Below are 11,285 nucleotides of genomic sequence, written 5' to 3' on the forward strand. Positions count from 1 at the left end.
TTATTTTTTTAACAAGTTTTTCTTTAATCTCACTTAATGAGTTTTTCTTAATCATTTTAACGTCTATATTTCACCATCAATCATTCTGTCTTTGCCGATTTTGATATGTAAGTGCATAAATGTTCTGAGGCAAGCCTTTCACGTGTTGCAGCCAGGTGACTTGGCCTTCCTCTCTACTTCAAAAACCTGATCAACATAAACATACCAAGCTTCATGAGCAGTCCTTGGTGCTCTCACTTGAAGAATATCATGAGATTTTGGCCATATTGGAACAACATCCCCTGATTCAAGAAGTTTACATGGTAGCCTTGAGGATTTTACATCCTAAACAATTTGATCTCCACGCCATTTTCCATCTGGGATCAGAACCACACATATCTCATGCTCTATGAGCTCAACAGGTTGAATGCAATCAACGCTGAACTTATGCATTGCGCTTGTAAGCAGATGCATACTCGAAAACTCATATTTTTCTGGATGGCCATTTGTTATTTCATAACGAAAATAATCTACTGCAAAGTAAACCTGCAAGAGAATACAAAATATACATAACATAAAATAAAATAAAATATGCTTTAACTTGTAGCTTTGTTCAAACTTATGACTAAAAGCATATTTAAACTTCTTAATCCAAGGAAGTTCTTCCCAAGTTCGATTCTTCACTACAATGTGAACATTTTAGCCTCCAAAGATATATCCCACTGCGAAAGTAAATTTGAAGTGAATCACCTTGTTATTGGACTATGCATCCTCACTTTTATTGTTGAATCCTGCAATTGCATTAAGCTCATGAACACCAATAGGTCACTTAACTCCCTTGCCAATAAGAATTCCCTTCTCCTTTATCAGATCGTCCCTGTTAGAGTTTGGAGCCTCTGCAAATAAAGCTTTAGCTACTGCTTGGCAAAATACTCCAATACATCATGGGGAAAAAGGATTGAAAACATTGCAGAGAAAGAAAGTGTTTGATTAGCATTGGTGTTTTTAACTTCTTGCAAGCATTTTAAACCAATCCTTCCCAATGGTTTCGAGGAAGAAGATGATCATGATCTTGAAAGTGTAAAGCTTGTACTCTAGTAAAAAACAACCTGGGAAAACAACAAATTAGAAATGATTTATCCTATTATTATTTGAAGCACCTGCTATGGATCCTAGAGAAAGTAATATGTCCATTTGTTTGTGATTTTTCTTCATGTTGTTAATATCACCAAACATTCTTAGCACCATGTTGCATCATGTGGTCCAATATGAAATATATCTTGAACCATATGCCTAGCTACGATACATGATCTCACTAGAACATTTTACCAATAACACTCCTGATAATAAACAGTCCAAAACTAGCAATGATTCAACATTTAAACCATGGTCTCATCCAAAGTCATAAAAAATCATTGCAATAACAGTGTTTAGTTATATAAGTTTAAGATCATCTAGATCCTCTAGAAGTCCTATTGTAAAAACTGATGATGCTCACATGCTTTCCAAAAAGCTAAGCATTCCAAAGGTCTTTCTAGCGGTCAACCAACTTTCATGCTTGAGGACCTCTTCTACAATATTAGCTGAAGTCCTTCCTTTGCAATTGCTTCCTTCTTAGCCTCTCAGACTTTCTTCCACATCATATTATTTGTATCTTGCAAAAGCGAAGAAATAGTATGCATAGCATCAAAAACAGAATCATGGAGTAAGTCTAGACCATGGTAAACTCTATGTAGAGCAGATTTGCCTCTTGGTCCATAACTCTTTTCTGTAGAGGTATTTCCCATTTGAAGATGATTAATAGCTACCTCGACTTCTTCCATCGTTTGACATTGATCTCAGTCTCTTGGTTTTCTGCCAAATATCTCTATAAAGTTTCTACTTTCTAGTATTACGAATTGAGCAATATCTACATGGATTTCCTCCCACTGCAGAAGAATAGAAAATATAAAGTGGTTACAAATGATTAAATAGAAGAAAGAACTTACTAAAGCTCATCTTCAATAGCTCACATGCAGAACTTTTGTTCAAGCCCTAAAATCTAAACTACTGAAAGTTAAATATAGAGTTTATCTATAATGAATATTTAGTTGCGTGTCCATTCAGGTACAAATCTTCTAACTGTTGCATGATATGATCTAAAAAGACGTCAAGAACATTTGCATTGTCCATATTGTTAGGTAGCTCATCCTTCTAAATATACAATACTGGCAGAATGAGTTCCTCAACCTCGTGAATGCCTTGTGTCCCTTCGTTGAGCATGACAATATTATGCTTCTCATTTTAGTTGATGTTACTTGAAAACCATCAGCGTATAGCATTAGTGCTAAATTTTGTGGATCACCATTTGCAAACCTTGGATTGCATGGGACATCACTGCTGCATTCTGGGCATGTAGTAAAACTACAACCATGACAATGATTGTACTATTGACTAGAGAACGTTATATGTCTTTGTGGCCAAGTCTGAATCCATCTCTTGCATGACAAGCAGTGAATTGGAAGCTCAAAAGTTCTACCACTATCGCAGAATGCAAAGTACCTTATCCATTTTGAACTATGCCAAACTTGTTTCATTGTACCCTCCATCTTTGGATCACGTTTATGTTGAAGTTCATTGAAGTTGATGGTAGTCAACTTGCACCATAAGTTCAATCTTTCTATGATTAGTTTAGGGTTTAGGGGTTCAAACCAATCTGTTCAACGTCACCGTCAACCAAACCAAGAAACTTTAATGAAGGTGCATTATCGTGAAAACAAACAACATGACACTACACAATCCTATGTCTTTGTAAAGGGTTTGCATTAACTCTGTGGTATCTTGATTCCAACCACCACGAGCACTCAAAAGTTTGGGAAGAGAACCATCAACGTCGTCCTTAAATCAAATCTGTAAAATATCATCTGTCATATGCTGCAAGCAATGAGGCTTATCCAGCAAGGCCATCATACTCAAAATCTTTTGGAAAGCATTGTCATCACTAGACAAAACCTTTGTACTAGTGACTGAAGAAACTTAGTAGTTGTGAATCTATAAAAAGTTTATGTTTTGGTGTCATGATATTTATATCTGATAAAAGACATAGAAACTAATCAATTTTTACATCATTCTATAATCCATACCATCAGTTGCCTTAAAGTTAGTGTAGCTGGAGCTCTCACTTGTAGTAGCATCTAAAAAAAAACAAAAACAAAAATGATTTAGGATCTAAAATCAAATTCAGTTTTAAAATTACATGAAACACCTTTATCTGATTCTTTGTTTGTAAATATCTTACAAGCTTTATAAACCACATTGACTCCAAGAGGATTTCTTAACTTGCATTATGCACATAAGCACCTGAAAACCATGGTATAAATCTAATTAAAACTATATATGTTTTAATACTTATATAATCACGTAATAATACATATATTTTAAAACTTATATGATACAAACTCATATTGATTTTACAATTTTTCTTGACTCAAACTTAACATTAAAACTCAGCATATTAACTTTTAGTGTTTAGAAGTTTATAAAAAGTACTTGTTTTTGGAGTGTTGATTTCAATTTATAACTATGTTATTTTACCTGTCTAGATATAACACACACCAATCTATCAAATTAGAGGCACTTAATTAGACCAATAAAGAATAATAAATAACAAAGTATAAACTTTTCAAGAGTTTCGTTCCAGGAATGCGCCGTCCGTCTTGGAACTAACTTTTTTTGCTTTCATAGGTTTCATGGATATTATTTTTGTTATTAGACTCTTTCTCTTCATGATATTATTCATAAAAAATTAAAATATTAAAACTTTCTTGATTGTAGTAGTAAGAAGATAAATTTTTTCTAAATATAATTAATTATATTTTAAACATTTACATGTTACCAGATTTAGTTAGTATTATTTTCTACTTTATTTTATCAAAAAATTTGATAATTACCTAGTACTATTTAAATATAAACATGATTTCTCTAAAGTATTATTATTTATTACATAAAACGAGTTAATTTATTTAAGCTAGTTATTCTAAATATAGAGTATTATTTATTTTTAATAATTACAAATATTTTTAATTAATACATTTTCTCTAATACAATAAACTTGTCAATTTTTCTATTTGTACAACTATTAGTAGTGTTACAACTATATCCGTCACTCACTAATTCAATGGATTTACTTTTCACTCACTATAGCTATTAATTATAGCTATATTTAAATGTATGTACTTCCTATTGCAATTACTTCCTTTTCCACTCCACCATAGTCACAGAAAATCTTTAAAGTATATGATGATTTAGAAATAATTAAAAAAAAAAAATGTTATGTGAGGTCCAAGTGTACAACTACGATGCCGTATAGGAGCGAGTGGTCCAGATTGAAACCAATCCGACGGCTACCAAAATCCCACTATGCTAATATTAGTATATATAAACTAAGGTTTTTGGGCTAGTTAATATGTACATTTTCTATATTCCCTTTTCATATTCTAAGCACTCACATTGGTGGAGATGAGGGGCATTTTTAATTGTCCTTGAGGAGTGCTTAAATTTTGGATTTTAGTTTAGATCTAGCTTTTATGAAAGCAAAAAAAGTTATATTATTTATTTTTAATAATTACAAATATTTTTAATTAATACATTTTCTCTTCCACAAACTTCTATACAGGCACAACCTTTTATTTAACATTAAACATAATGAGATTTAAGAACTTCACATTATAAGTTATAATTAACCTTGTTTAAATAATAAATAAATTTTTTTTATCTTATTTTATATTTAATTTATTTTTCTAATCTTTCTTATTGAAAATTTAGTAAAAATCTATTTAATTGAAGAGAAAATAAAGTATTTTTAATAGAAAAGGAAAGTGAAATATTTTCATAGTAAATTTCACATTATTTATTAGTTATATTAAATATTTTACATTATTGCAAAAAAAACTTCTAAAATAAAATTTGGAAGTGAAGACTAATGGGATTAACTACTAAAAACTACTAAAGCCTAATTTATCAAAGTTATTAAGGTTTTTGGTTCTTGTGTTATTTTTTGGATTTTTATTGATGATGTAACCTTTTATTGATGCACTATAACACCACCATAACTTGAACACACTTTCTTTTCCACAAAATAAAGAAGGCTATCTTCAAGGCGATATTGAGAATGTAAATGCCAGAAAGGTAAGTCATCAGCAAGTGATGTAAAATTCTCAAACCCATCTCGAAGCCTTCGAATCCATGGATTAATCTTTTAAGCCTCGCGAACCTCATCAAGATAAGGTAGATCTTGCTCTACGCCTTGTGGACATTGAACGTCAAGTACAGCAACTGCCGATGGCATAGAACCCTCGTCTATAAAATCCACAGAGGCTAGAACAACGTGCTCATCAGAAACATGAGAAGAGAGTGGAGAAGGAAGAGGAGCTCGAGAAAGGGCATCAGCATCAACCATAAAACTCCTTAGGCGATGAACAACATCAAAATTATATATCTGAAGCTTCAAAGCCTATCGAGCAGTACAACCAACCAAGTTCTTCCACTTCAATAATGAAGTAATAACAGTATGATCATCTTCAAGTAACGTCCGAGAACCATGTAGATATGTATGAAGTTTCTCGAACTAACTACTGCTAAACACTGCTTCTTTATCGTGGAGCAGTTCATCTCTGCTAGTTGTAATGTATGGCTTATATACGCAATGGGATGGTGCTGACTAGGCACACTCGAGCTCTCTTGCATCAACACACGTCCAAGACCAATGTCAGAAGCATCCACGCGCAAAATAAAAGGTCGAGTGTAGTCAGGATATGCTAAAACGGGAGAAGTCGTCAATAGTTCTTTGAGATCCACGAGCACCCGCTCATAATCCAGAGACCAAATGAAAGATCATGTTGATGACTTCAGCAACACTCACAACGGTGCAGTGCGATAAAAAAGATGATCCACAAAACGACTGAGGTACTACACCTTGCCCAAGAAATGCTACACATCATTCACACATTTCGGAGTAGGGAACTTTAAAACAGCTATAAGCTTGTCAGGATCAACTTGCAAACCCTCATGAGAAATACGGTACCCAAGATAAGTTATGTCCTTGGACCCAAACACGCACTTCGATCGCTTCAACTTTAAACTAATATTGTGTAACCGATCCAACACTTTACAAACATCACGAACGTGCTGTTCCCACATCCCCTCCAAGTGGATCAAGACATCATTAATGAAGTCAGCAATCACCTTTGGCATATCGCAAAGAACCTCATCCATCATCTGCTAGAAAGTTGCTAGAGCATTGTTCAAACCAAACGGCATCACCAAGAACTTGTACAAACCAAACAGTATACAAAAAGCAATCTTAGGAATATCTTCTTCGGCCATCGATACTTGCTAGTACCCAGAAGCAAGATCTAGCTTGGTGAACCAACGACTTCGCCCCAGACAATCCAAGAGATCAGCAGTGTGAGAAAAAGGGTACATATCTGGGATCGTCACTTCGTTTAACGGACGATAGTCGATGCAGAAATAAATACTCCCATCAAATTTCGTCACAAGATGAGGTTCATATGCCCAAGGACTCTGCGACTTCCGAATAACACCCTTCTTTAACATTTCCTTGACGTTTGCACGTAAAATCTTGATCTCCTTGGGTGATTGACAACGAATAGGAACCTTGATTGGACAAGCATCCCTGGTTGGAATCGGATGACGTGTGGCAATCTTGGCCCCAGACGATAAGTCAAATTCAAAAGGATCAAAATACTCCTTCATGAGTCGGTCAACCGCTGCAACACAAAGACTGTCGAAGGGATTGGAAAAGGAAAGAGCAAAACAAGACAGAAACATAAGAGGAAATAGTGGGGGAACAAAAGTAATGGAAGCAGAGGTAGAAGTAGAAGCATGAGGAGGTATGGAAGTGAGAGGAATGAATGACATATAAGGAAGTATGAAATAAGGGGGAGAAGACTCAAAGTCATACTTGGCATGATTGCGCTGCAATCAATCCATACCAAGAATGAGGTCAAAAGCTTGACTCGACACCACCCATAATGACTGCAACTCAAGCTTGAGATCGCCCACACACACAACTAGGTCTGCCTCATCTTGTGCACATGCATGTGTACGGCCGTTACTATAAAGAATGAAAACTAGTTCCACCACACAATGCAAGTGTAGATGGTAACGTGTGGCAACAAGTTGAGCAATAGAAGATAAACTCGAACTTGTATAAACCAACACGGAGAGAATAATAGGAGACCTCTTGCTATAAAAACGAGTTTGGAAAGTAAACACTAGATGAACCAATGCCAAGTGAACCCCTTGATGATACTCCCGAAAGAAATATGGAGGGGTCACCGACTTATTTGCGCAAGGTCCCTCCGTTACTCGTGCGACTCCTCGTTTCCCAGATGCATCTCAGTGTCCAAACCTTCCACTACAAAAGCACCAACAGGACGTTGCTGACACCAAAGTCTCCACCCAGGAAATGGAAGTTGCCAATCCAGAAAACGCTAACAGTGCCAATAAGTATGACCAACTTCATCACACACCCAGTAGCGAACATCATGGCCACGACCACATCCTCACCCTTGGCCTTGGACTTGAGCAATAGCAACATCAACCTTCATTGGAACAAGACCATCACCCATAGGAAGGGGAGCTAAAGGACGGGCAGCGAGAAGTGGAAGAGGCGACATCTCATAACGTTATGCCAAACAAAGAGCATCGTCAAGGGTAGCGGGAGCAAGTGCATGCACAAGTCCAACAAGATCTTGACGAAGTGATGGCCACAACATTCTTAGCTTGATCCGCTCTAACATATTTGGCTCCGCACAAAGCAAAAGACTTCGGAAACGAATGCTAAATTGCATCACTGATTCAGATGGCCCTTGGCGAAGACGATGCAATTGTTGGAAAGCATCATCACAGTCGTTGGCATGTCCGAAGGTGCATTTGAAGACATCCGAGAAAACACTCCAATCCCCACGAGTGGCTGTGCTCAGACATTGCAACGCCGTCCCTTGGAGACATGTGGGAAACTCACGCAAACATTGAGCATCATCCCAAGAATGATATGTGGCAATCACTGTGAAGTGATTGAACCAATGGTACACATCATCCTAGGATTCCCGCAAAAGAACTCCAGCCAAACACAAGGATTAGCACCAAGAGCAAAAAGAGTTGTACCAAGTGCCGTGAATGCCGCCATCAACTGAGTTTGGTTGTTCAATTGCAAGAGTGTAGCATCAAGCAATTGTACCAAGTGCTGCTCCAGAGTCAAAGGAGGAGATTGCTGATCTGCCATAAAGACAGACGAAGAAAGAGCAAAAGAAGAGAAACGACAAAAAGTGAGAAGGAAATGGGAGATCTAGACAATGCAAAAAGCTAAATCTAAACCAAAATCCTGAAAGGGAAGAACAAAAGAAAAGAAATAGAAAAAGCTAGATCTAGACAATGGAAAAAGCTAGATCTAAACTAAAATCCCAAATTCAAGCACTCCTCAAGGACAATTAAAAATGCCCCTCATCTCCACCAATGTGAGTGCTTGGAATATGAAAAGGGAATACAGAAAATGTGCATATTAACTAGCCCAAAAACCCTAGTTTATATATAGGAGCGAGTGGTCCAGATTGAAACCAATCCGACGGCTACCAAAATCCCACTATGCTAATATTAGTATACGGCATCGTAGCCGTACACTTGGACCTCACATAACATTTTTTTTTTTTTAATTATTTCTAAATCATCATATACTTTAAAGATTTTCTGTGACTATGGTGGAGTGGAAAAGGAAGTAATTGCAATAGGAAGTACATACATTTAAATATAGCTATAATTAATAGCTATAGTGAGTGAAAAGTAAATCCATTGAATTAGTGAGTGAAGGATATAGTTGTAACACTACTAATAGTTGTACAAATAGAAAAATTGACAAGTTTATTGTATTAGAGAAAATGTATTAATTAAAAATATTTGTAATTATTAAAAATAAATAATACTCTATATTTAGAATAACTAGCTTAAATAAATTAACTCGTTTTATGTAATAAATAATAATACTTTAGAGAAATCATGTTTATATTTAAATAGTACTAGGTAATTATCAAATTTTTTGATAAAATAAAGTAGAAAATAATACTAACTAAATCTGGTAACATGTAAATGTTTAAAATATAATTAATTATATTTAGAAAAAATTTATCTTCTTACTACTACAATCAAGAAAGTTTTAACATTTTAATTTTTTATGAATAATATCATGAAGAGAAAGAGTCTAATAACAAAAATAATATCCATGAAACCTATGAAAGCAAAAAAAGTTAGTTCCAAGATGGACGGCGCATTCCTGGAACGAAACTCTTGAAAAGTTTATACTTTGTTATTTATTATTCTTTATTGGTCTAATTAAGTGCCTCTAATTTGATAGATTGGTGTGTGTTATATCTAGACAGGTAAAATAACATAGTTATAAATTGAAATCAACACTCCAAAAACAAGTACTTTTTATAAACTTCTAAACACTAAAAGTTAATATGCTGAGTTTTAATGTTAAGTTTGATTCAAGAAAAATTGTAAAATCAATATGAGTTTGTATCATATCAGTTTTAAAATATATGTATTATTACGTGATTATATAAGTATTAAAACATATATAGTTTTAATTAGATTTATACCATGGTTTTCAGGTGCTTATGTGCATAATGCAAGTTAAGAAATCCTCTTGGAGTCAATGTGGTTTATAAAGCTTGTAAGATATTTACAAACAAAGAATCAGATAAAGGTGTTTCATGTAATTTTAAAACTGAATTTGATTTTAGATCCTAAATCATTTTTGTTTTTGTTTTTTTTTAGATGCTACTACAAGTGAGGGCTCCAGCTACACTAACTTTAAGGCAACTGATGGTATGGATTATAGAATGATGTAAAAATTGATTAGTTTCTATGTCTTTTATCAGATATAAATATCATGACACCAAAACATAAAATTTTTATAGATTCACAACTACTAAGTTTCTTCAGTCACTAGTACAAAGGTTTTGTCTAGTGATGACAATGCTTTCCAAAAGATTTTGAGTATGATGGCCTTGCTGGATAAGCCTCATTGCTTGCAGCATATGACAGATGATATTTTACAGATTTGATTTAAGGACGACGTTGATGGTTCTCTTCCCAAACTTTTGAGTGCTCGTGGTGGTTGGAATCAAGATACCACAGAGTTAATGCAAACCCTTTACAAAGACATAGGATTGTGTAGTGTCATGTTGTTTGTTTTCACGATAATGCACCTTCATTAAAGTTTCTTGGTTTGGTTGACGGTGACGTTGAACAGATTGGTTTGAACCCCTAAACCCTAAACTAATCATAGAAAGATTGAACTTATGGTGCAAGTTGACTACCATCAACTTCAATGAACTTCAACATAAACGTGATCCAAAGATGGAGGGTACAATGAAACAAGTTTGGCATAGTTCAAAATGGATAAGGTACTTTGCATTCTGCGATAGTGGTAGAACTTTTGAGCTTCCAATTCACTGCTTGTCATGCAAGAGATGGATTCAGACTTGGCCACAAAGACATATAACGTTCTCTAGTCAATAGTACAATCATTGTCATGGTTGTAGTTTTACTACATGCCCAGAATGCAGCAGTGATGTCCCATGCAATCCAAGGTTTGCAAATGGTGATCCACAAAATTTAGCACTAATGCTATACGCTGATGGTTTTCAAGTAACATCAACTAAAATGAGAAGCATAATATTGTCATGCTCAACGAAGGGACACAAGGCATTCACGAGGTTGAGGAACTCATTCTGCCAGTATTGTATATTTAGAAGGATGAGCTACCTAACAATATGGACAATGCAAATGTTCTTGACGTCTTTTTAGATCATATCATGCAACAGTTAGAAGATTTGTACCTGAATGGACACGCAACTAAATATTCATTATAGATAAACTCTATATTTAACTTTCAGTAGTTTAGATTTTAGGGCTTGAACAAAAGTTCTGCATGTGAGCTATTGAAGATGAGCTTTAGTAAGTTCTTTCTTCTATTTAATCATTTGTAACCACTTTATATTTTCTATTCTTCTGCAGTGGGAGGAAATCCATGTAGATATTGCTCAATTCGTAATACTAGAAAGTAGAAACTTTATAGAGATATTTGGCAGAAAACCAAGAGACTGAGATCAATGTCAAACGATGGAAGAAGTCGAGGTAGCTATTAATCATCTTCAAATGGGAAATACCTCTACAGAAAAGAGTTATGGACCAAGAGGCAAATCTGCTCTACATAGAGTTTACCATGGTCTAGACTTACTCCA

The sequence above is a fragment of the Selaginella moellendorffii genome, unplaced genomic scaffold (assembly GCF_000143415.4).
Source record: "Selaginella moellendorffii unplaced genomic scaffold, v1.0 SELMOscaffold_2, whole genome shotgun sequence".
NCBI lineage: Eukaryota > Viridiplantae > Streptophyta > Lycopodiopsida > Selaginellales > Selaginellaceae > Selaginella > Selaginella moellendorffii.